At 32.7% G+C, this 24,060-nt stretch overlaps 3 long non-coding RNA genes across 3 annotated transcripts in view; 1 reads left to right on the top strand and 2 right to left on the bottom strand.

The window, feature by feature from the left end:
- Positions 1-23,247, top strand: part of LOC141542673 (uncharacterized) — a 36,740-nt gene extending 13,493 nt beyond the window's left edge. Inside the window, exon 3 of the long non-coding RNA XR_012482233.1 lies at positions 22,883-23,247. This is a non-coding gene — a long non-coding RNA (uncharacterized LOC141542673). The remainder of the gene's footprint in view (positions 1-22,882) is intronic.
- Positions 4,710-18,084, bottom strand: LOC141542671 (uncharacterized). The gene is made up of 5 exons (XR_012482231.1): positions 18,051-18,084; positions 14,862-14,972; positions 13,356-13,395; positions 6,367-6,475; positions 4,710-4,868 (listed from the first exon to the last, which is right to left on the bottom strand). It is a non-coding gene; the product is annotated as an uncharacterized LOC141542671 (long non-coding RNA).
- LOC141542672 (uncharacterized) lies at positions 18,956-23,339 on the bottom strand. The gene is made up of 4 exons (XR_012482232.1): positions 23,242-23,339; positions 20,365-20,385; positions 19,154-19,185; positions 18,956-19,047 (listed from the first exon to the last, which is right to left on the bottom strand). It is a non-coding gene; the product is annotated as an uncharacterized LOC141542672 (long non-coding RNA).
- Between the last annotated feature and the right edge of the window lie 721 nt (positions 23,340-24,060).

The following is a 24,060-nucleotide window of genomic DNA, read 5'->3' as shown; positions in this document are numbered from 1 at the left end:
TCTCTTGGTAACCAGGAACAAATCATGGAGATCACTGAATGCTTAAATACCGTTGGAAAAGTGCCCCTGACAGGTGAAAATAAGCTCTAATCAGTGAACAATTAATGAGATGGTGGACAGAAGGAAGGGAAAGGAAGGAAGAAAGAGAGGAAAAAAGGAAAAAAAGAAGAAAAAAGGAAGGAAAGAAGGAAAGAAAAGAAAGGCAGAAAAGAAGGGAGGAGAAAAAAGGAAGAAAAAAAGAAAGAGAAAAAGAAAAATTGGCTAGTTCCAGGTAGATTCCCATTAGGGTAGTTCTTACTTCAATTCACAGAGATTGTTGTATGTCCTTTGTTCTTGAAGAGGACTGTGACATCAGGGAGTTGATGCCATGACATGTAGCTGAAATGGATTTTACTGAGGGAGGGCTATGCAAAGAATGGATATCAACTTCTCCTTAAGAAAAAAAAAAAAATAAACACTGAAGCCCTGGAAGTGGAAGCATCCCTGAGTACAATTCTATGTCCAGCCTAGTCCCTCACATTCCCTATTCAGGGAAGCAACTTCTTAGACCCCCATTAAACTGTCCCACAGACAAATTACATTCCAAAATTGTCCACTTACTTATTAAGTGTTGGAGTTGGATTTTTGATATGAGATACCACACTATCTTGTAGGACCTATTTCTTTGGAAAGTTGCACAAACTGTTATGCTTTGGGATCTTTGGATTAGAGCGGCTTTAAAATTAGGTGGTATTATTGCTAATATGGTAGGTAGCGTGGGATAATTGTATACTTGGTGGTGCTACAAATCTAACAGCAATTGTACCTGGCTAGTTTCTCTGAATTCTTCAACCAACAATAAAACAGAGTGTCACTTTGTTAATTAATCAAGCAGCTATATTGTTGCACATATTTTGGCCACCCCTTAAGTGATCTTTCTGAGAGAGTATTTAGTGTATATGTTTTTGACTTTTGAAAAGCTACAATTTCCATACGGCTTACCAGAGAGTTCTCAGCTTGCAAACTCCTAACACTACTCTCCTTTTCAGTTACCTGAAACTTGCTCAACTTATGGAACCTGAATGCTAACCTTAATTTAAAATTGACTAGATATTTTGGGCAAGGAAAGAAAAGAAAAAATATACAATTATGGAAATCTAGTTTGGGTATTTTTATGGCTCTGAATCTGCCTTTAATTCACTAGATCCTTTTTGATTTTACCTATCATATGTGCTTTATATTATTTTATAGGCAAGGTTCATTGTAACCACGTACATTTTATTTTTTTTTTAATTTTCTAAATTTATTTTATTTGAAGAAACAGAATAAGCAAAAAGAAAAACAGAAAAGCAATACAAAACAAAATGAACCCAAACAAAAGAGAACATTATCATGTGCCGAGGCAAACATCAGGGAAGATTAAAAATATATAACAACAAATACCAATTTAAGAAAGCATAGAAGAAATTCTATTCTTGAGTATCTGTCTTTTCTTTACTTCCTTGTAAATTTTTTTTCTCTGCTTTTACTTTATTTTCCCCTCCTTTCCATCCCCCCCCAACAAGTAGGCTGTACTTAAGAAAGGAGATATATACATACACACACACACACACACACACACACACACACACACACAGACACCGACACACACATACCTCCCTTTCATCCCTCCCCCCGACCTCAAATAAGCTACAGTTAAGAAAAGGTATATTTATGTGTACATATGTAGATATATACAAACACACACACACATATATCCCACATATACACGTCTTTCCTATCCCTGCTGACTTTCATTAAATTCTGCTCCATAACTTGGCCTACTATTACTTAACTTCCCCCAACCTGTGGGGATGGATGGAGGGATCAACCCATGGATCCTTCCTTTGTCTTCTTCCCTCACTTTTTGCTTCCCCATCCACCAATCCTTCCCACCTTATTTCCTTATAGATTTTGGAGGGTGCTATTCCCTTCATGGTATATATGTATTGTTGCCTGTTGAATTCATTCCCAATGTCAGTAGGTTTTCAGAGCTATGAGTCATCCTCCCTCTTCTGATGCCTCTGTGTCTGTTCTTCCTCCGAATTTCATTTGTATAACATGATTATTTTTACCTTTACTCTGCCAATCTTTCTTTTGAGCTTACCCTGTTGTTGATGTAAATTCTTAAACATAAAATATACATTTCCCATGTAAAAAAAATAAACAATTTATCCATATTTAAACAATTTGTCCATCTTGAGTTCCTTAAAATTGTTCTTTGATATTGGCTCTTTTATGTCAAATTTTCTGTTAAGTTTGGGTTTGGTTGCTAGAAAGTCCTGAAAATCTGCAAGTTTGTTGAATTTTTTTTTTCTCATTGGAAATTATAGATAATTTTGAGGCAGCTAGGTGGTGCAGTGGATAGAGCACCAGCCCTGAAGTCAGGAAGACCTGAGTTCAAATGTGACCTCAGACACTTAAACACTTCCTAGCTGTGTGACCCTGGGCAAGTCATTTAACTCCAATTGCCTCAGGGAAAAATTATAGATAATTTTGCTGGATATGATATTTTTGGCTGCAGGCTTGGTTCTTTTGCTTGTCTATAGATGTGATTCCAAGACTTTTGGTCTTTTATTGTAGCTGCTGGTAAGTTTTGTACAATTCTAATTGTAGTTCCAGCGTATTTTAATTGTTTTTTTGTTTGTTTGTTTCTTGCAAAATTTTCTCTTTGATCTGGGGTTTTTGAAATTTAACAATAATATCCCCATTTGTTCTCCACAAAGGATCTGTTTAAGGTGGCAATTGGTGGATTTTTTCCTATTTCTACTTTCCCCTCTTGTTCTGTCACTCCAGGACAATTTTCTAGGATTATTTCCTGCATTATTGTGTCAAAGTTCTCTTTTTGGTCACAACTTTTTGGCAGTCTAATTATTTTTATATTTTCTCTCTCTTGATCTGTTCCCCAGATCTGTTGTTTTTCTATTAGATATTTCACATTCTGTTCTATTTTCTCATTCTTCATAATCTGTTTTGTTATTTCTTGATCTCTCATAGCTTCACTGGCTTCCCCTTGCCCAGTTCTAATTTTTAAAAGGTTATTTTCATCTTTGAGACTCTGTATCTCCTTTTCTAATTGGTTAACTTTTTTTTTCACAATCTTATTTTTCTTGGGTGGTTTTAAGTTTTTTATTTAGTTTTTTCTCATTGTCTCTTATTTGATTTTTTAAATTCATTGTGGAGTTCTTCTATAATTTTTTTTCTGGGCAAGGAGCCATTTCACATTACTTTTGGGGGTAGAATCTTTTTTCTTTTTTTTTCTTTTTTTTTCCTTTTTCTTTTCTTTTCTTTTTAATAAAACATAATACATCTTCCTCTGAAGATCAGTCCTGGTCTTCCCTGTTCCCAAAATATTTTTCAATGATGGGGTTCTTTTTTCTTTGCTGTTTCATTTTTTAAATAAGAGGTATTAGTATAACCTCTCTCATAGTGAGGTGGGGGGATGGTGTCTCAAACTTCCCTTCAGTTCTTCATACACAGCAGCAATCCTAAACCAAGAGCTCCATCCTCCTGAAAATACCCAAGGCCAGCAGTGTCCCTGATCTACTGCTTCTGCACTCACCAGGTGCTGGTTCCTTCTGGCCCAGGGCTGTGTCTCAGCAGCACAGCTGGATCTGGCATTCTCAATCAGCCAGGGTTCACTTTGTCTTCCCAGACTCAAATCCCCACTCAACCCCACTTGACAGTCTGAGAGGTAAAAATTTTTGGCTTGAAAGTGATATGGCCTCCAGCAACTATCCACTGCCTTTCTGTGTGCAGGTTGACTTTAAGTTGAATCATCAGCATTCTGTTTCTTTTCAAAATTTCAAATGTATCTTGAGGGGAGAAAAACTTAACTAATCCATTCCCATTATTTCATCCTACACGATCTTTTAACAAATGCACTGCCTCTACACAAAGTCCATGGAAAAAGTCTTTGATATCAGTTTCCATTTCAGAAAAGGGCATCCATGGACACTGACAAGTGGAGCAAGGAACCACTGAAGGGGGAAGTTTGTCCTTCCATCACCAGCTGACATAAATCTTACAAGTTGCTAATTCAGCCTCTTTAGAATCCCCTTCTGTTTCAGATCTGGCTTATCCTGCAAGATTGACTTCCTATAGCCCTAATAGGCAGCTTGTATCTCTGGGTTTATGTCTCAATTCTTTTATTGTCAGATCAAAGAAGGTACCCGCGATTTGGCTATATCTGAAGATGTCAGTCTAAGTGCAGTGACTAATTGCTTTCTGTGGCTGGCATGGTTAATATGATGAAGAGTATGCATCTAAGACTTTTTCTTCTTCGTGTGCTTCCAGACAAACTACAGGGAGTTTTTTCAAGGACAAGTAAAATAATCAGGAATTGGGAGTGAAGATTGGGGAAAGTTTCATTGAGTCCCTTTTCCCATTGACACTTCTGAGTGAGCCTTAGTAATGTTTGAAATACTAACATGTTTCTCCTTACAGCATTGCAATGTTCTACTACCATATGCCGTTAAATTAAGATCCATTCACACTGATATTGAGCAAAGAAGCATTTATTATAAGAAAAAATAAAAGAAGTCAATACTTTGAATACCATTACATTTTTTAGCATAGAGAATAAATTTTTGTCTTCACTTTTTGACTAGGTTTTCATAGTTGTAAATATCTAATTCATAGTTACCAATAATAAAGGTATTCTACCTTTAAATTAAGATGTACTTGTAGAGTTTGAACAAAGATTCTTGCATGAGCAAGAGATAGTATGTCTATATGTGTAAGGCAATGTTTTATTTTCAGGACAACTAAGGGTGATTTCTCTCTTCTCATACATATCTTCTTGGCAGCACGTACAGGAGGTTTCCAATTGAAATGTCTCATAGTTATATCTAAAAGAAAAGACAATATGATCAGTCATTTTAGAACTTTTGTATTAAAGACCCATGAGTGACTATTTCCAATGATATCAAGTGAGTATAAACAATTTTGTTATACATCTGGAGTAGCACAATGTCCTCCTAGTGGTTTTTTCTTTTCTATTCTCTTCTTCCCCTTCAGTTAATCCTGTGCGCAAATGTCAGATTTCTCTTATTTGTAATTAATATGGTCTTACTGCTCTTCACCAAAAACCACATCTTTTTCTAGTTTGTATTTTTCTCCTTTTGTAAGACAGTGAATCAATCATTGGACCTTGACTCAGGAAGTCCTAAGTTCAAATTTGTCCCCAGACAATAGCTTAGGTAAATTATTTAATCTCCACCTGCCTTCGTTTCCTCAATTATTTCTCTTTTTATTAGAGCTTTTTAATTTTCAAAACATTTACATGAATAAGTTTTTAACATTAACCTTTGCAAAACCTTGTGTGTTCATTTTTCCTTGCCTTCCCCTCCTCCTTCCCTAGATGACAAGTAATCTCATATATTCAACTATTTCTTTAAAAGGGTATAACACCACCCACTACGAGGGTTGTTGTGAGGATTACATTAAATAATGTCTGTAAAAGAACTTAATGCAGTGTCTGACATACATACATACATACATACATACATACATACATACATATATACATATATATATAAATGTTTTTCCTTTCCCTATAAATTTCTAATATAAATGAGTATTAGTAGATAGTTTCAACAAATTAAAAAAGAAAAACTGATGCTGCCATATATGCCATACTATAAACTACCACATGAAAATCAGACATGAAAATGTCTAAATATAGTATATGACTATTGCTGCCACTGGAAATACTCAAACTTCCAGAAATTCCATTCCCCTGAAAGAAAAAATGAACGAAAATCTATTTGCCCCTTTCATCTGCCCTACTATCACAGGCATTTCTACCCTACCTATTATTATCCTATTTACATGTCTAATGTTTGCAACGCCTAAGCGTTGACTCTGTGTATTTGTTCTAATGTTAGAGTATCCAAAGAAACAATGTAAAAACATATATATGTGTATATATACACACAAAGTATTCTCCAAACATATTCTCCAAAATATTCTCCAAACTATGGAAGGCAAATGTAGACTACTTAATGAGCATTCACACAATGGCTACAAAGATTTTTAAAAATTATATGAATTGAAAATTTACATTTTTATTCTTAAAAATGTAAAATTTATTATTAGTCTTAAAAATATTGAATCAAGTCTTTATAATTTTATTTCATGTAATATCTTTGCCATATAAAAGTTGTACTATATGCACAGGTATATAATGATAAGTTGCAGATGCATCACTTTATGCAAGACCTTGTATTAGATCAGTATTCATATACAGATCCATTTGAGAATTGAAAAAAGTTCATAAAGTTTAATTTGGAGTTAAACAGTTTAAAAGGTCCTATCCTAAATGGTTAGAAAGAAAACTTTACTTACGTGGTCATTTTTTTACATTTCCCACTACATTTTGCCATTTCAGTCTTCTTCATACAGCCTTTGTATTTAACAGTTACATTCACAGGAACTGGCTTACAGTCTTCCTTACCTAAAAAAAAAAAAGGAATATTATTGGCAGAAGTAATGGTTTAAATCAGGGGTGCTCAAACTGCGGCCTGCCATATGCCTGCTGAGGACGTTTATGCAGCCCGCCAGGTTATGGCAAATGGGCTGAGGGGCAGAGACAGTGTGAGTTTTTGTTTTTACTATAGTCCGTCTCTCAACAGTCTGAGGGACAATGAACTGGCCCCCTATTTAAAAAGTTTGAGGACCACTGGAACTTTAAATCATCAAATGCTAATAGCAAAATACTATCAAACTAAAAATTCATCAAGAAGTTTCCTACACTTGTTGGTCAAGATACAATGGCAATTCACATATATTAAATGTTCTTTTAAACAAATGCATTATAAACATGTTGCCTATCAAACTGGTCAAATTTTTTTAAAAATTTAATGCATCATTAGCTGAAAAATGTTCAGCTGGAAAATACATCAGAAATTCTTTCATTTTATAAAGAAAAACCTGAAAACATCTCAAACAATGTAACGCTCCACTATAACTTTCTAATGAAGAATAGATTTCTCCCCCCCCCCCCCCCGGCCAAATAATTATGATGCATTGTACTTAATTATCCTTGTACTGTCTTTCTTAACTGATCCTCCTTGTGACTGAATATAAATTTGTGAAAACACACAGAAAGAAAATTCTGGGGAAAATAACTGACTAGGACAGAAAATTCCAAGCTCTCTAGATTTCCTCCACAAATAGCATGTCAAGTTAAATATAAAGTAGTAGAAATAAACAAGAGTTGGGGCAGAACAGTGGTTCTCCTGAGACAGCTAGAGAAGATCCCAGAATGGAGGTTTGACTGGAGTGAACTATAAACACCTCCAGGGTGGCTCTGCTGAAAAAGCAAGCAAAAAGCACTTGGGGTACCTGGGTAGGAAGGTAGCTGGCCTCAGCTACTGGAATTTTTACCTTCTAGACAGTTTGAGGGGTTGGGCATCTGAACAGGGGATGATTGGGGAAACATCTGCTGACAAAGAATGCCAGGTTCACCTATATTGCTGAGACCTGGTCCTCAATGAGAAGGAACTCTGAGAGTAGAAGCAGAGGCAGGGGTGGAGGATAGTAATATCCATAGCCTTTGGCTATGGGCACTTACAGGAAAGCTGAGCTCTTGGTTTCAGTTCCAGGCCAGAAGGGGAGAAATTAAGGGTATATGTAGAAGCCTTACTCTTAGAAAGTAAGACATTTCCAACATAGTGTGCCAGGGAACCTTAGCTTTGGCTTAGTGGGATAAAGGAGTGCAGAGGTTAGACTCAAGATAAAGCTCAAAAAATAACAGTAAGAAGGATCTTAGGTCAGAGGCACCATATCCCAAGAATAGAGATAATTATAATAACAAGCTACTATAAATTTAAAAATGACGAGTCAAAGGAGAAAGAACTCAAACATAGTTACTATGGTAATAGAGAAGATGGGTTTGTCTTTGAAGAATGATACTGAAGCAAAAAATGTTTGTCCTATCTCAAAGAGTAATGTCAAATGTTCACTGGGCAAGAAGAATTCATAGAACTCAAAAAAAGACTTTAGAAATCATATAAGAGAAATTCAGGAAAAATTTAAAAAGAACAAGAACATTCCAAGAAAAACAAGATTATGAAAAGAAAGTCAATCAATTGCAAAAGAAGATCCAGAATCTTAAGGAAGAAAATGACTCCAAAATCGACAAAGTTAGAAAAAAACCAAGATATAATAAAATGGAATACAAAGAATGAAAAAAAAAAAAGAACATGTAAACATCTTATGAGAAAAATAGCTGATCTGGAGGACAGATCAAGAAGAGAAAACATAAAAACAATTGAACCACCTGAAAGGTCCAAAAAAAAAAAGGTCAAAGACACTAAAAATAATCTTGATTCAATAATATAAAAAATAATTAAAGAAAATTGTCTTGAAGTATGAGATCAAGAGGGGAAACTTGGAACAGAAAAAAAAATCCAGCAATCACAAGTTGAAAAATATCCTAAAAGGAAGGGATATCATAGCCAAATTCTGAAATCCAAGATAATATGAGCAACAAGAAAAAAAAACAACAACAACAACAACTATGGCAGAACCACAATTAGAATGACACTGGACCACAGGCCTTGAAACACAATATATTGAAAATGTCATACCCATTAAAATTAAGTATAATCCTGAACAACAAAAAATGATATTTAATGAATTACCAGACTTTTAAGATTTTGTTGCAAAAAGAATAAGAAATTTGACATGAAAGATCCAAGAGAAATATAAACTTCAAAGATTAATTACAAGGGACTCAATGAGGACAAATTATTAACTTTTTTATAAATAGAAAATTAAACTATATATTTAAGATTGTAATTAATAATTGGGTAGTTCAAAAGAAAGGTTGGAGAAGAGATGAATGAGTATGATGTGATCCTAAAAAACAAAACCATTCAGGAGAAGGTAAAAAGGTAATTATTACAAATGAGGTGTAGGAGAAGAACTGATACAGGAGAATTAGATGGGGAAGGAATACTGGTAGTTCTGGAACCCTACTCTCATCAGAAATGGGTTAAAGAGGGAACAATGTATATCTGGAGAGGCATACAAGTCTTCTAAATTTAGAGAGAATTAAGAGGGTAAGGGAATAAGGAAGGTAGAGATTTTAAAGGGAACCCTATTCACATCAGATTTGGGTTAAAGAGTAAACATTTAGAATGGAAGAAAAGTCTCCTAAATTTGTAAATTAAAAAAGATGATGAGAGACTAGGGTAAGGAGGTGCAGAAGTGTGTATATATTAATGGGAATGGGATAAAGAGGGAAAGACATATAAATTTGGAAGGCTATAAAAGTCTTCTAAATTCAGATAGAAACAAGAAGGCAAAGAGAAAGTTGGGGGGAAAGAGAAGGGAAGAATCCTTGGAGGGAGCTAGGTTAAGTGATAGGAGGGCAAGTCATTAAGTAGAAGTAAAGCAGAGAAGTCAGGAAAGATCACAAATAAGAGATACACAAACATAAAATAAAGATCAGGATTAGAATCTATTATGTAAACAAATAGGGGTAGTAATCATGATCTCAGAAACAGCTAAAGCTAAAATAGATTTAATCAAAAGAGAAAAATAGGGAAATATACTTATTATTATTTTAGACTATTCCAAATAGACAGTATAAGGTTAGAATATTGCTGTGGTTGAGGAAATGATTACTTATGTGTGTTATTTAATCTTAGATTAAATCATATATAGAAGGATGTGCAAACTCTTTGAGTCACTTTAAAGATGTTTTCATTGTTTCAAGGATTCTGAAGATGTCTAATAATCGAACGTATTTTGCTGTAGAAAATGTCTCACATGATCTGTTTTCTGCATACAATTTGGGATTAATATATATTTACACATCCCATCCCAAGCTTTTTGTTATTTGTTACTAAAAATTTAGAATAAAATAATTTGTGTAATGTTGAATTTAGGGATAAAAAGCACCTACTTAGCATGAGTACTAGCTATATGAAGATAAATTGTGATTTTTCTGTGATGAATGTCTTAACCATTACTAATGTGAGATGAGAGTCAATATTTATTATCTAGGATATGTGATCCTCAAGAGCTGAAACCATTTGAAAATTTGATTATTAGAACTTTCTATTTAAGACTAGAGGACAGTTAACTGATATTATTCTAAACTAAATTTAATTTAATTCCAGGTATGATAAACAAGGAATACTATTGAGCCAATGAATCAATCATTCCAGCAACCTTCTAGGGTTTTGCATTCATGAACTACAAGTGGGGCTCTTATGGGAAAGACTGGGTTAAGGACTTTTGTCATGGGCTAAGGTAGAATTCTTCTGACTCAATTTTCCCAATATATCATTTCCTCTGGAATAGAAAATATTTCTTCTGTCTGATTTTAAGCCTGACTCAATGGATTTGTCTATTTATATAACTTTTGTCTTGAATCAACATCAAGATTATTGAACACTAGAATTTTATAGCCTTTTTCTATAATTATGTTATATGATCAGTAAGAAGACAATATTAGATTTTTTTTGTTGTTTTGGTTAATGCTAAACTACATCTGAGTTACTGTAATAAGATGCAGATACAAAATTTTAGCTATTTGGCCTAGAATTTTAGTCCTTTCTATATTCCAAACAATGAACTCATTATTTAGTCTTGACATCTGTTACTAGTTATATTTTCTTGTGTAAGTTAAGGTCCCTTAATTTCTCATGATGATATAGGGATTATTAGACAAATAATACAGAAGATTTGTGAAACTGGAATATGATTTTTTTTTTAGTGAGTATCATAACTATCTCAGTTCTGTGTTCAGGAAACGAGTATCGATACAATTAGTCCTTTTAGAAGAAGAATAGCTTGTGTTCTCTTTTAAATGTCTTATAAGATATCTCCTTTTGTTAGGGGTTATTCACTTGGACATAGAAGTTGAAATGTTTTATTACAAATAACTTATTTCATATGCACTGTTTTAAAATTGATTATGCAATGCATTTATATATCCCATCTTAGAATTTTTTGTTATTAATGAAGCTAATCTGGCAACTTTTAAATGAATTCACTTTTGCATTAGAGTTTATCTTCTTATTAAAAAGTGTTCTATTATTAATTCCTTAGTGGACTATCATCCTCCTAATGAGGGAATGAATAATGCCAAGTATAAAAAATTGGGTTCTCATATTCTGTTTGTATCTGAGTTTCCTATGTATAACAGCATGACAATTAGCTAACCTAAAAATATAAATTCCCTGGTCTAAAAAAGGCTCCAAACTTAATTTTCTAGTAATAGAAAAAAGTTTTGAACTGATGTTCATCATTTGACCTGATTATTGGCAAAGTAAATTAAAAAAACATGTTAAGACCAATTTTGTAGAAAATTTGTAGCAGAGAATTTCTACAAGTGACCTTTTCTGAGACCATACCCAAACCAGAGTGCTGTATTAGATGTTTCCAAAGAATCAGAGGGAGAAGACTTTTATTTTGCTATTGTACTTTCCCCCTTTGCACCTTCTATCTGTAAGGTCTACTTATCAAAGGAGATTGTCCCTTTGATTCAAAATGTTATCAAAAGGGATTTTCACCTCTGATTTTGTCAAAGCTTTTCCCTTTTCCTCTCACACTGGTTCCCTTCTAAGTCTCAAAGTTAGAAAACCATGATGGAGTGTTTGTCATATCAGCTAGCAATGCATTGAGGAGGTCACATCTCTCAATAGAATCAAATGGGGGAATAAGAGAAATGATTATTGATAACCAATGATTTGTGGAGATCCCTTTTTCTGCAGTCCTGATTTTTTAAAAGCTCAGTCTCTTGCTGATAATGAGATTGAACTAACTTTCTTGCTCACTTGTATAAGAGGACTAACCATTGTGTTCTCAGGGTTATGTGGGTCATATATTCTTTGAATAGATTGTCCAAGGCTGGGAGTAGTCTGGGTACAGAGATAATCTGTTTGTGAAAGGTTGATATGATATCACTTCCAGCCTCTTATTGAACACCTATTCTTCCAAGGTATATAAACTGTGTGTCCACTGCCATGATTGTCTTTTGTCTGAGAGAAATGGCTAAATGATCATTCTTTTATTAATAAACAAGCTTGCTTTGTTAATAACATTATTAAATTACCCAGAACTATATCTCTCAAAAGTTTTTAATAGCCAGTTCCATTGCAAAGAAGTGACTGATTTACAGAATAAAATATATTCAATAAATATGTAGATAACAATATAACACATATATATACACGTATTTGTACATACACACAAATACATATAGACATGCACACACATATATACATAGACATATAGACCAACATACAGATAGATAGATAGGCTATACATGCAGTCATTGAGGGAATTTATTTTACTTGACTGTGTATTTGTGATAAGAAATTCTTTCTTTTAAATGAATGGAATTGAGAGAAAATGGATTTCTATTAATTTTCCTGAAAAATAAGTTTTAAAATATACATATGAAATATTGCATGAACATTAAATATCTGTCACTATTATTAGTTTAACTGTATTGCTTTGCTATAAATGAGTTTTCATAAAGTATGAATAATCTATAAATGTTTATAATCTAAAAATTAAATATATCAATAAAATAAAGCTTAATTAAAAAAAAAAGAAAGTGATCACTAAGCTAGTTGGACTTCATCAAGAGCTTGTCATCAAAAATAAATGTCATTTTTAATAGGGTTATTATGGCAATATTATAGGTATAAAGTTTCTTGTGTTATCCATCTGGGAAAAGATGGAGAGATATGGATTTTATGATAGTACAACTAGGTGTAATAGAAACTGGCTAGATACAAAGAGTAGCTACTAATGGGACAAATGGACAACCAAATGGTATGTTTTCGCCCCTGTGCTTGGATAAAGAAATATATAGCATATTTATAAAATCTGCTGGTGCAACAAAGCAGTAGAGACGGATTCTTTTTCATAGATGAGCAATAATAATAATAACAACAACAGCAATAATAATTGCTGGCATTTATATAGGATCTAATCTACAAATATTTTCTCAATTGATCCTCATAATGAGATTGGGAAGTAAGGAATTTTATATTTATCTTCATTTTTACTGATGAGGAAAATGACCCAGCAGAGGTTAAGTGACTTGCTCAATGTCATAGAGCTAAATAAATGTTTGCAGCTAGGTTTGAACCCAGGACTTCCTGACACTGAACCCACCATCTTATCCACCATGCAATCTCTGAGATCTCTTTTAATTGAATATTGATATTCTGTAATTAGTGAAAATCAGAAAACTTACATTATATACTTCATTACATGAAGTTTTCTACATGTGGATTGTAATATCATTTGAAATAAACTATTATTTTCAGAAGATGGAATTATATAATAGTAATAAGAATACTCACAAGTATAGCAACATTTTTTTGAATCATATATTCTGTTTTCCTAGAAAGGAAGGGGGAAAAAGTAGAAAAGTTTTTGTCAGAAATGTCTTTTTGTACATTATCATTGATTCACTAAATAAGATGAGTATATTAATATACTCATCTTAGACCCAGATAGGAAATGTTGAGTGAGGTAAGATTAAAGTTAAAAAAATGAAACATTAACTGAAAATAAAACTGGGTGCTTCAATTTTTTAATTTATAGAAGAAAAAGGAAATCCAAAATATTATCTAAATGAATTTTAATATGTATAGTAGAATTGCACATGTTTAACATACATTGAATTACTTGTTGTCAAGGGGAGAAGGTGGGAGTAAGGAAGGGAGAAAAAATTTGCAACACAAAGTTTTGCAAAGGTGAATGTTGAAAACTATTTTTGCATATATTTTGAAAATAAAAAGTTATTATTAAAAATAAATTTATTTTAAAATGTTATAAAACCCATATAAAGAAAAAAGAGAATGTAAAATATTTAAAGTTTAAGGTTTTTAGTAGTACTTTTAAGTTAGTAAATTATATTCTTACTTTAATTCTTTTAGAAACATCTCAATGTTAACTTTGCTATTTCTGTTGCTTTCCTTCAACAAACCATTATTTTAAATATTTTGTACTATATTACAAATGCATGATTTTGTCACGAATACCACCTTTATCAGTGAACTAATTAATTACTCATGTGACAACTCTATTGTAAATCACTTACAATTATGAAGTAGAATTAAGTAACATCAGGTAAAAATACAGAGTATGTAAATATATATGTGATCAAATGAAATAATGTACATTAAATGCTTTGTAAATCTTTATATATTATATTTGATTCATTCTTTTATTTCACTTAAGTACATGGATTTTACAAAAATTCTAGTTTAAATATAATTTTGGATTTCCTTTATTTTCAACAGATAAACAATCATAAACTCCAATTGTTTTCATTTTTAAGCATTAACCTTATTTCACTCACTCAGATACTCCACTAGATCTAAGATAAGCACTTTCATTTAGATCATTTTTCCTTTTTCTTTTCACTCCCACACACATCTATTGCTAAACTTTGTAATCTGTGCATATGTGTGTGTGTATAAGTGTGTGTTTTGTATCTATATTTTAAATTAGTTTATTGCAATTCTAAGTTTTTGGAGGAAATTGATCACTTTCCTTTTTAGTAGAAAAACTTTCTAAGAGCTTTCTCTCATTTTTTTATGTTATAAGGCTTGTTTCAGCTATATAAATACTGAAAACATGTTATAAACTTGAAAAATATATTTGGTCAGCAAAGTTTACAAATGTGTACATATATATGATTATTTGGCATTAGACAAAAGTAAGTTCTTCAGAGAACTTTTACAAGGCACAAAAATAATTTATCCATGATAGACCCAAAATTTTTATGAAAGAGAAAGAAGATAATTGCTTTTTTTTTTAAAGTGATTATTTTCATTTATTAGTTTCATAGACTGATATACCTCTGAGCACCAACTTTGCTCTGGGCAATCTTGAACTGTTGTGACAAAGCCATTTGGAGTACACAAATAGGACACACATGGATTATGGGGATCATCAAATGATGCACCAATCTGGGGGGAAAAGCATCACAAACATATTATCATTAGACCTTGTATCCTGCTATTACTAAAATGGAGACATAATTTTTTTTCTTTTCACTTTAAGATTCCAGTGAAAACCCTCCTAAATAAGATAGAAAATACTTTCACAAAAAAAGGAAAACATCTATTCAGATACACGTTTGAGCTTAAAGAGAATTTTCATCAATTTCTTCATGCATTGAGATTGTTTTATTTCAAAACTTTTGTCAACATAGGTATTGTCTTCCCTCATAATCCTGCCATAGTAGTGAACCATTTTTGAATAGTTCTATGATAGAAAAAAATCACCATCTGGCAAATAATTTGATAACATTTATCTCTGAACCTTAGTAGGTTGATCCACAGAAAACTAACATGTATCCATCACTTGGTGCACTTGAATCCTTGATAGAATATGTCAAAATTTGCACATCTTCCAAGAATTCAGGTTCACCTCTGTACTATGATGAAACATTGGTAGTAATACTTTAGTAGAGAATTTATTAACAAAAATCTAATAAGATCTTAAGGTAACCCTAACTCTGCCCACTTGAGGTAAAACAGGTAAGTCACAAGAAAAAAAATGATCATAGAGAGTTTGTGAGAGCACAACATAATCAAAATAAAGTGACATAGAAAATATGTCCCAAGGTCAGTGCAGATGTAGCTCCATACCTTGTACCTCTATACATTGAATAAGTTCACATTCTGTTTGGTGGCAATGATAAATTGAAAAATATTTTATCATCAAATTAGAATTTGATTAAATTCATTGTACTATAATTCAATCTATTCAAGATTTATTAAGCACCTATGTGCAAGGTTAGAGGCAGCTAGATGGCTCAGTGTATAGAGTGCTGGGTCTGAAGTCAGGGAGATCTGAGTTCAAATCCAGCTTCAGACATTTATTAGTTAGTGGGCCAATCACCCAAACCTCTGTTTGTCTTACTCCATTGGAGAAGAAAATAGCAAATTTCTTAAGTTTTGTTGCCAAGAAAACCTTATGGGCAATGTTGGCATGCTATGGTTCATGGAGTCATAAAGCATTAACCACTGAACTTCAACATGTGCAAGCTACCATTCTAGACAGTGATCAAAAAGAAAATACATAATCCCTGAATTTGAAGAATTTATAGTCTACTAGGAGGAAATGTGAATTTTTGAAAATGAAAACAGTTATATGCAGTGAGAGTGTATTGGGGAAGAAGGAAAGATCAAAACAAAGTATTTTGGAAAACTCTGAAGGGGAAAAAATGTTTTTATCTAATGGTGTATGAGAAGGTTTTACAGGCAGGAAAGTAAACTAAAATATTTTAGGGGAAAGTATTTTCTGCTAATAGAAATTTCAATGAACCAAAATATTCTTTAGCTAGAACTTACTGGTTAACTGAGGTTTGTATTGTGGTACATTTTCTGCTTTAAACAGAATTATAAATTATAAATTAAAATACATGCTTATTATCTCTATCATGTCAGAATTTTTTGTCAACTACAAAGCTCTGTATTTCCTGTTGTTAGCAATATAATTTTTCTCTGAAGGACTGAACAAACAAGAAACCAATTGGAACCAGTTGCCTCAGGTGGTGCAGTGGTTAGAGAGCAAAACCTGGAGGGCTTAAGGAAGAGTTCGAATATAATAGGTTCAGGCATTTGCTAGCTGTGAGACCCTGGGCAATTCACATAATATCTGAATGCCTCAGTTTCCTCAACTGCAAAAAAGGGGCTATTAATAACACTGACCTTCCAAGATAGTTTGAGGATTAAATAATATGTATAAAATTTATAAAATGAGAGAATATTTATAAATATTAGCAAAATATTTATAAAAACTTGGAATATAATAGGCACTTTAAAATTCTTGTTATTTGTAGCAAAAAATTTTAAATGTATACAGGACTATCATTGTAGAAGTGATAGGTTCTATGTATGTTCCTATGGATATACTAGTGTTTTTATTACTAGATTATTTATGCTTAATATTAATATCAGATGTATCATTTAGGTAATTGCAAAACCCAGAAAAGATTTTTGTCTGAAAAGTTTAAGCTTGCCAAGATGTCAATTTTGTTTGTCAAAATTCAGCTTTGCATGGACTATATCACTTGATGGTTCTTATAAACTATATAGTTTCTACATAAGGAGGGGGTAGATCTTGTGTTTGCTGAACTAATTTCTGATAGTGTGAATGTCAGTTCTTCCCAGTTTTAGTTTCACTTAAAATACTAAAAATGTGAATGCTGTAAGTTATGTCTGCTTCATTAGGCAATTTTCACACTTTATTCTGTTAATAATCCCCACTCCAGCAATTAGGTGGCATAGTGGATAGAATGCTGGACTCTTCTTCCTGAATTTGAATCTGACCTCAGACACTTACTAGCTATATGACCCTGGACAAGTCACTCAACTGTTTGCTTCAGTTTCCTCAGCTGGAAAAGAACATGGCAAAATGCTTTAATATCTTTGCCAGAAAAATCCCAAATAATGTCACAAAGAGTCAAATACAATTGAAATGCTTGAACAAGAAAAACAACCTCTTGTCCTGGAGTTTTATATATATATCTACATTTTCTCTTTTTAAGAGCATTGATTTGTAGTACTTGTTTGACCTTTTGAAATTCTTTTTGGGGAAAAGAAAGCTTATTATATTTTGTTATTATTGTTATCACTGACTTTTTAAAATGAAAATTATCTTTGGTATTGCTGAAGTTATTTAGAAATATTTCATTGGATAACTTATTTATTTATTCAGTTATTTAATTTTTTACTCACAGATTTATTTATGTATTTTCTAAATAATGCAATGGCTAAAATTCTGGAATCAAAAGACGTGAGTTCAAATGTGATGTCAGAAACTTACTAGTTGTATGATTCTAGGAAAGTCACAATCTCTGCCTGGCTCAGTTTCCTCATTTGTAAAATAAGGATAATAATTACACTTATCTCCCAGGTTATCCCTTGCCTAAAGGGAGATAATCATTGTAAAGTACTTTGCAAACCTTAAAATGTTATATAAATGCTAGTTAACTATTTCTGATAACTAAAACATTTGGAAATTGACAAAGATTTTACCTTATAATCCATGTGATTGTGAAAACATGTTCTTGGCTCTGAAAGGCAATCACAATATTCAGTACCAGAATAATCAGTCCCATAATAAAATATGAAAATAAAATAATGGTAAATAAAATTGGAAAATATTATTATACATGTGTCAAACATTATAATGCCTTCCTCTAAGCAATCATCACCATTTTTTATTACTGTATACTAATAGTATTCACATTTTCCAATTCATATTTTGACTCAGTCCACAGATATTATTTTATCTATGGAATAGCTATTAATTAGTCCAATCATTTTGTGAAAAAATTAGGGTGTGTACTTGAGAAGAGGGTGAATAAATTGTGGTATATGAAATAAATGAAATAATGTTATCCCTTAAAAACATTTATGCCAAATGGAGAATTCAGAGAAACTAAGGAAAACAACTGATGCAGAACAAAGTATATCAATGCACTTTGTTACATATTTTAAATATAAATATATTAATATAATTTGTTGATTATTAAAAACAATGATGGCCAAAATAATGTCAAGGAAAGTAACATTGAAATTCATTAGATCTCTGAGTAATGCAGTGACCAATCCTGTCTTTAGAAGATTTTTCACATGTTTCTCTACGTAACAGAGAAACAGTGCACTAAAGATATAGAATGAGGCATATGGTTTCATATATGGCCAAATGCATTAATGTGTTTTCCTTGATTATTTTCACAAGGTAACAATTTTACAATGTAACAAGTAGATGGAATGGGATTGAATTCTTGGAAATAACAGTGATGTAAAAAAAATAGAAAATATCAATAACAAATATAAAGAGGGAAAAAAAAGAAAAATACATACCACAATATGCAGTTTCACAGCAAGATTCATTGGATTTGTATTGTATCAACTTCTCTCCATTTGCACAGGTGGGTAGAATGGGACATGTCCTGGGCTTACAGTCTACAGTCCTTGCATCACTGCAGGTACACTGGTGGCAATTTATAATCCATGTGTCTCCAGGCTATGAGTACAAAGATTTCTTAGAAATCTAATTAAATTCAGGGCTACTAGTACATGTGAAATTATGAAAGACAAATAACAACAATGGAATGAAAACATGTACTCACAGATTTTTCTTCACCTAATGGCCCATGACATACTAGAAAAGTGAAATAAGAAATGATTTAAAGATATTATATATAATATGATCAGTTGACATTTCTAAATGTAAAACATAATATTCATAGTAGGTTAAATACAAATAGTATATTAATAATAATTTTAAATAAAAGCTTTTTTGAGTCATAGAAAGATAAGAATTGGAAGTGTTAAAAATTTATTCCACTGTTTATAGATTGTCTATATGAGATTGTCTATATGAGATATCTATAGAGATTAATCATCTCTGAACTACCTCTAGCAATTACAGATAACAATTTTTACATGTCCAAAAAAGATTCCTTGAGTTTCCTTGAATGTCAGAGTTTAATATTTCTTGATGATAAGAAGCTCTTACTTTTATCTAACTAGAATCTAAACTGACTTTTAGATCTCAAAAAGACATTTATCTTTTATTCGGATTCTAACAATTTACAGATAAGGATACTAAGACCTAAAGAAGTGAGGTAACTTTGTTACTGTTAACTAAATAGTTTTATAATATAATTTAAGCCTATTTCCTTTACTTTCACCTTAAGAAAATTAGATATGTCCTGTGTTAGAAAGAAAATAAATAAAACCTTCACATGGTTAGGTTATTTACTAACATTATTATTATTATTATTATTATTATTATTATTATTATTATTGTGCTTTTTGCTGAGGCAATTGGGGTTAAGTGACTTGCCCAGTTAAGAAATGTTAAGTGTCTGAGGTAAGATTTGAACTCAGGTCCTCCTGACTTCAGTGCTGGTGCTCTATCTACTGCACCACCTAGCTGCCCCCTAACATTATTTTGATGAAGATAAATGCAAACATAATTTTAATATTAAATGAGATTCTCCTATAGTTCATCTAGTTTATATTTTCAATCTAATCAGTGATTGCTACAAAATCATTTATTGTAATTTCCTTATATCAATGAAAGATGTTATTCAAATATTCCAGTAATTTATAAATTAATTTATTCCCTAATGCCTAATTTTGCTATTAAAAAGTCAAAATCCCACAATTAATTTTTGATATGATCACTGAAATATTTTTACAATAAGAATTTTAAATTCAGAATAATTATTGTGGGTATGTTTTGTGTCTTTGTGTGTGTGTGTGCATATATGCACATTCTTGATACATGGGCAACAAAATGGAGAGAGAGGGGTGAAATTTACAATAACCTTACCTGGGGCTGGTCCTAGACATCCTATATAAAATAAGAATATTGTATTAGTTTCTAAAACTACTATAGTACTCTTCTAGTAGACTACAAATTCATTAATTAATCCATAAAATAGTCCTCTTATCTATTTTTCTCTGATTCATTATTCCATTTTTAAAAAACAATGGCAAATAATTACACACTCACAAGTAAGCAGAGTAAGCAGTCACCTACAATACTATGATCTGTGATATCCTGTCCCACCCTACCTAAATTTTCCCTACCAATCAGTCATGGTTTCTGGAATTCCAATAATAGAGGATCTTTCTTTGGGGTCTTGACAGTTCTTTTGGTGTTCCAGAGCTAAGAGTTTTATACTCCAACACTATATCCACTTGTTTATCATTAAGAATTTCACATTGAGAATACCAACAATCAAATGAAAATTTACACAGTCTAAACCCAGTGCAATTCATAGTATTCTCTGCCCCTTTATTACCACTCTGTCACCATAATTTTAAAGCAGAAGAGCTTAATCTGTTAAAATCCTAATATATTATTGAAATACAAATCATAAAATAACAGCCAACTTCAAGGGATCATTTGACTACATGCAGAACAAAATTCTATGAGATTTGGATACAAGATTGGTACCAAACATTATGGGTGAGGTCCTAGGAGGTTTAAAATCAAAATACCCATAAGAGGGAACTGCAGACATTATTTTGCCTGATGTGATCCTGAAAGGGAGAATGCTAAGTTGTGGAAAAATATCTAAATGGACGAAATAGTTAAAAATTCAGAAATAATCTTAAAAAGTCACAAGTATATAAAGTTAATCTTTTGGTAACTTTTTCTCCAGCCCTTTATAAAATTTTCTACATCTATAATTTATATCTTTATTCAAAGTAAAATTTATTGCTTTTAATTTTGTTGTAATTTTTCTATTATTCCCCTCCTTTAGTCCTCTGAAGGATCCATCTCATATAAAAACAATGTGTTTTTTTTAAGAAAAAAAGAGGAAGTAGAGAAAAAGCCAGAAAAACTATTGTACACAAAGAAAAAGGCAAAAAAGTGCAGTGTTTCACTATGTATGGACTTCCCATTTTTGCAAAGAAATGGAGTGAGAAAGTCTTTTTCCTATATCTCTTCTTTGAGGTCATTCCTGTTGTGAAATTTTGCAATATTCACTCTTGAGGTAAGAGAGGTAACAAATTCTTTAAGTGCCTACTAAAAGCCAAACATTATGTTAAGCATTTTACAAAAATAATTTCCTTAAAACCTCACAGTAGTCCTGGGAAATATATGCTTTAATTATTACACAATTACAGAACATTTGTTCTTTTGACAAATTTTTTGTTTATATGCTTTGACTATTTTCTGTTGAGGAATGGCTTATGACATGTAATATCTATCTAGCTATAAGATCTGTATTGATCACACACACACATACACACATATACTGTTATATTCTTTATATAACTTAGATACCAAATCTTTTCTAAAAAAAATTGATAGAAAGGTTTTTTTAAAAGTTGACTCCTCCTTTCTTGTATCAGAGCAATTTTTTTGTTTGATAACTTTTCAGTTTTATTTAATCAAAGTATTCTATTTTGCCATTTAATTTTTTTTCTGTCCTTTGGTTAAAAATACATCCCCTAGATGAATAGCCATGAATGACTTTGCCATCCTCATCAATACAATTATCCAAGACAACTATGAAGGACTTATGATGAAAAATGTTATCCATACCCAAAAAAACTACTGATTATGTCTAAATACAAATTGAAGCATTCTTTTTTATTTATTTTATTTTTCTTGATAATTTTTTTGGGGGGCAGATCTTTGTTTCCTTTTGTAACATGACTTTTGTGGAAATATTTTGCATTCACTTCATTCAATTCCTCGTGTGCCTTCTCAATGGGGGGTAGGTAGGGAGGAAGGGAGAGAATCTGGAATTAAAAGTTTTAAAAACAAATGTAAGAATTCTTTCACATGTACCTGGAGAAAAAATTTTTAAAAAGATTAAATAAGGAAAAAACCTAAAAAACACATCTCCTACTCATATGCATGAAACTTACTTAAGAAGAACTTTATTGTTAAATATGTAGAAGTACTTTCTAGACATAAATAACTTAATCATATACTTGGTACATTTTATACTCATTTGAATGAATTTTTCCTTGCAATTATTGATTCTTGGATATTCATATCAATGTAAAAATGATTTTGAGGTTTGCATTTTATTTTATAATTTGGTTTAAGGTATTATCTTAATATTTTTGATGATTCCTTGGGAATTTCTAAGCAAATCATCATGTCAGGAGCAAAGCATCTCTGAATTTACCTATTTTGATGGTTTTCTTTTTTTTTCCTGCTAGCATTTCTAGAATACGTCAAATTTATAAAATAAAGTGGATAACTTTACGTTATTCTTTATTCAACTAAGAAAGATTCTAGTATATTCCCATTACATTTGATGCTTCCTGTTGTTTTTAGATTGGTATTGATGTAATCCACCTTTTTATCATTTTTCCTCAAGAAATCAGTGCCTTGGCCATATAGAGAGTTTTAAAGAACACCTCAGCAATTCGAATGGAGCCATGAGGAAGAGAAGGCTTCCCCTCTGCTCCCTTGCCAAGAAGAAGGGCCAAGGACAAAGCGCTAGGAAAGGTCAAGCTAGACCACCAGCAAGTGACTCTTTGGAGCCGAGAAATGGGTGTCCCGAGCAGGGAACCAATGCTAAGCTGCTTTGGAGCTTCCCTACTTGGGCTGATTGGGAAGCCACAGGGCAGAGAGAAGCGTTCACTGTGGGCAAGGAAGTTGGCTTTTGGCTTGGCTCTATTTGGTGAGCTAGCCTTTGCAAAGGCTCAGCAGATGTCTGCTCTTCCACTGGCTCACCTTGGCTGAGAGTGCTGGCAGTGGAGGTGGAGCTCGCACTTGCCGATCTTCCCGTTGCAGTGGTTTCAGCTCTGTTTGTCCCCGTGCCTCCAGCGGATGTGGCGGCTTCTACACGGAGAAGAAAGGGAAAAGGCCCTGTTGAAGAGGGGCCAATGGCAAGGAAGAAACTGCGGAAGCAGCTGTTTGGGATGGAAGGAGGTTGGAGCAGCTCCCTTGGTGGGGACACACAGGGGGGACAGGAGTAGATGCCCATCCCTTAGGGAATGGCTGAATAAGTGGTGGCCCCCAAGGTCATGCAATAGGATGATTCTATCACAACTGATGATCTAGCTGATTGCAGCCAGATCTGGAAAGACTGACATGAACTGAGGCTGAGCGAAAGCAGGAGAGCCAGGAATACATTGTATCCAGCCAGAGCCAGTTTGCATGATGATCGTCTAGGAAAGCCTTGCTTCTCTGCAGGGCTGTCCTGAGGCAAGGCAGTCCCCATCCACTTGGGTTAGAAAACGCCATCTGCCTCCAGACAGAGAACTCCACAGATTGAAGGCCAATCAACACCTTCTCGGCTTTTCATTTATTTATTTATTTATTTGTTTTATTTAATTTATTTTTTTCTGTTTGTATTTGTGTCTCTCTTGTGATTTTTCCACTGGGTTCTCATTTTTCTTCCCAACAGGGTTCATAAGGAATTGTGTATTCCTAAGGTTACTATGCATGTGACAGCAGGAAAACACCCTTGCTTCTGCAAAATGTTATATAGGTATATATCTATATCCAGAAAAGAAGTAGTGTAGCAAGAAGAGATAGCCAGGGCTTAGG

Source organism: Sminthopsis crassicaudata, chromosome 5 (assembly GCF_048593235.1).
Source record: "Sminthopsis crassicaudata isolate SCR6 chromosome 5, ASM4859323v1, whole genome shotgun sequence".
NCBI classification, from domain to species: Eukaryota; Metazoa; Chordata; class Mammalia; order Dasyuromorphia; family Dasyuridae; genus Sminthopsis; species Sminthopsis crassicaudata.
The sequence above is the reverse complement of the archived record's forward strand: the minus strand, read 5'-3'. Positions and strand labels throughout refer to the sequence as shown.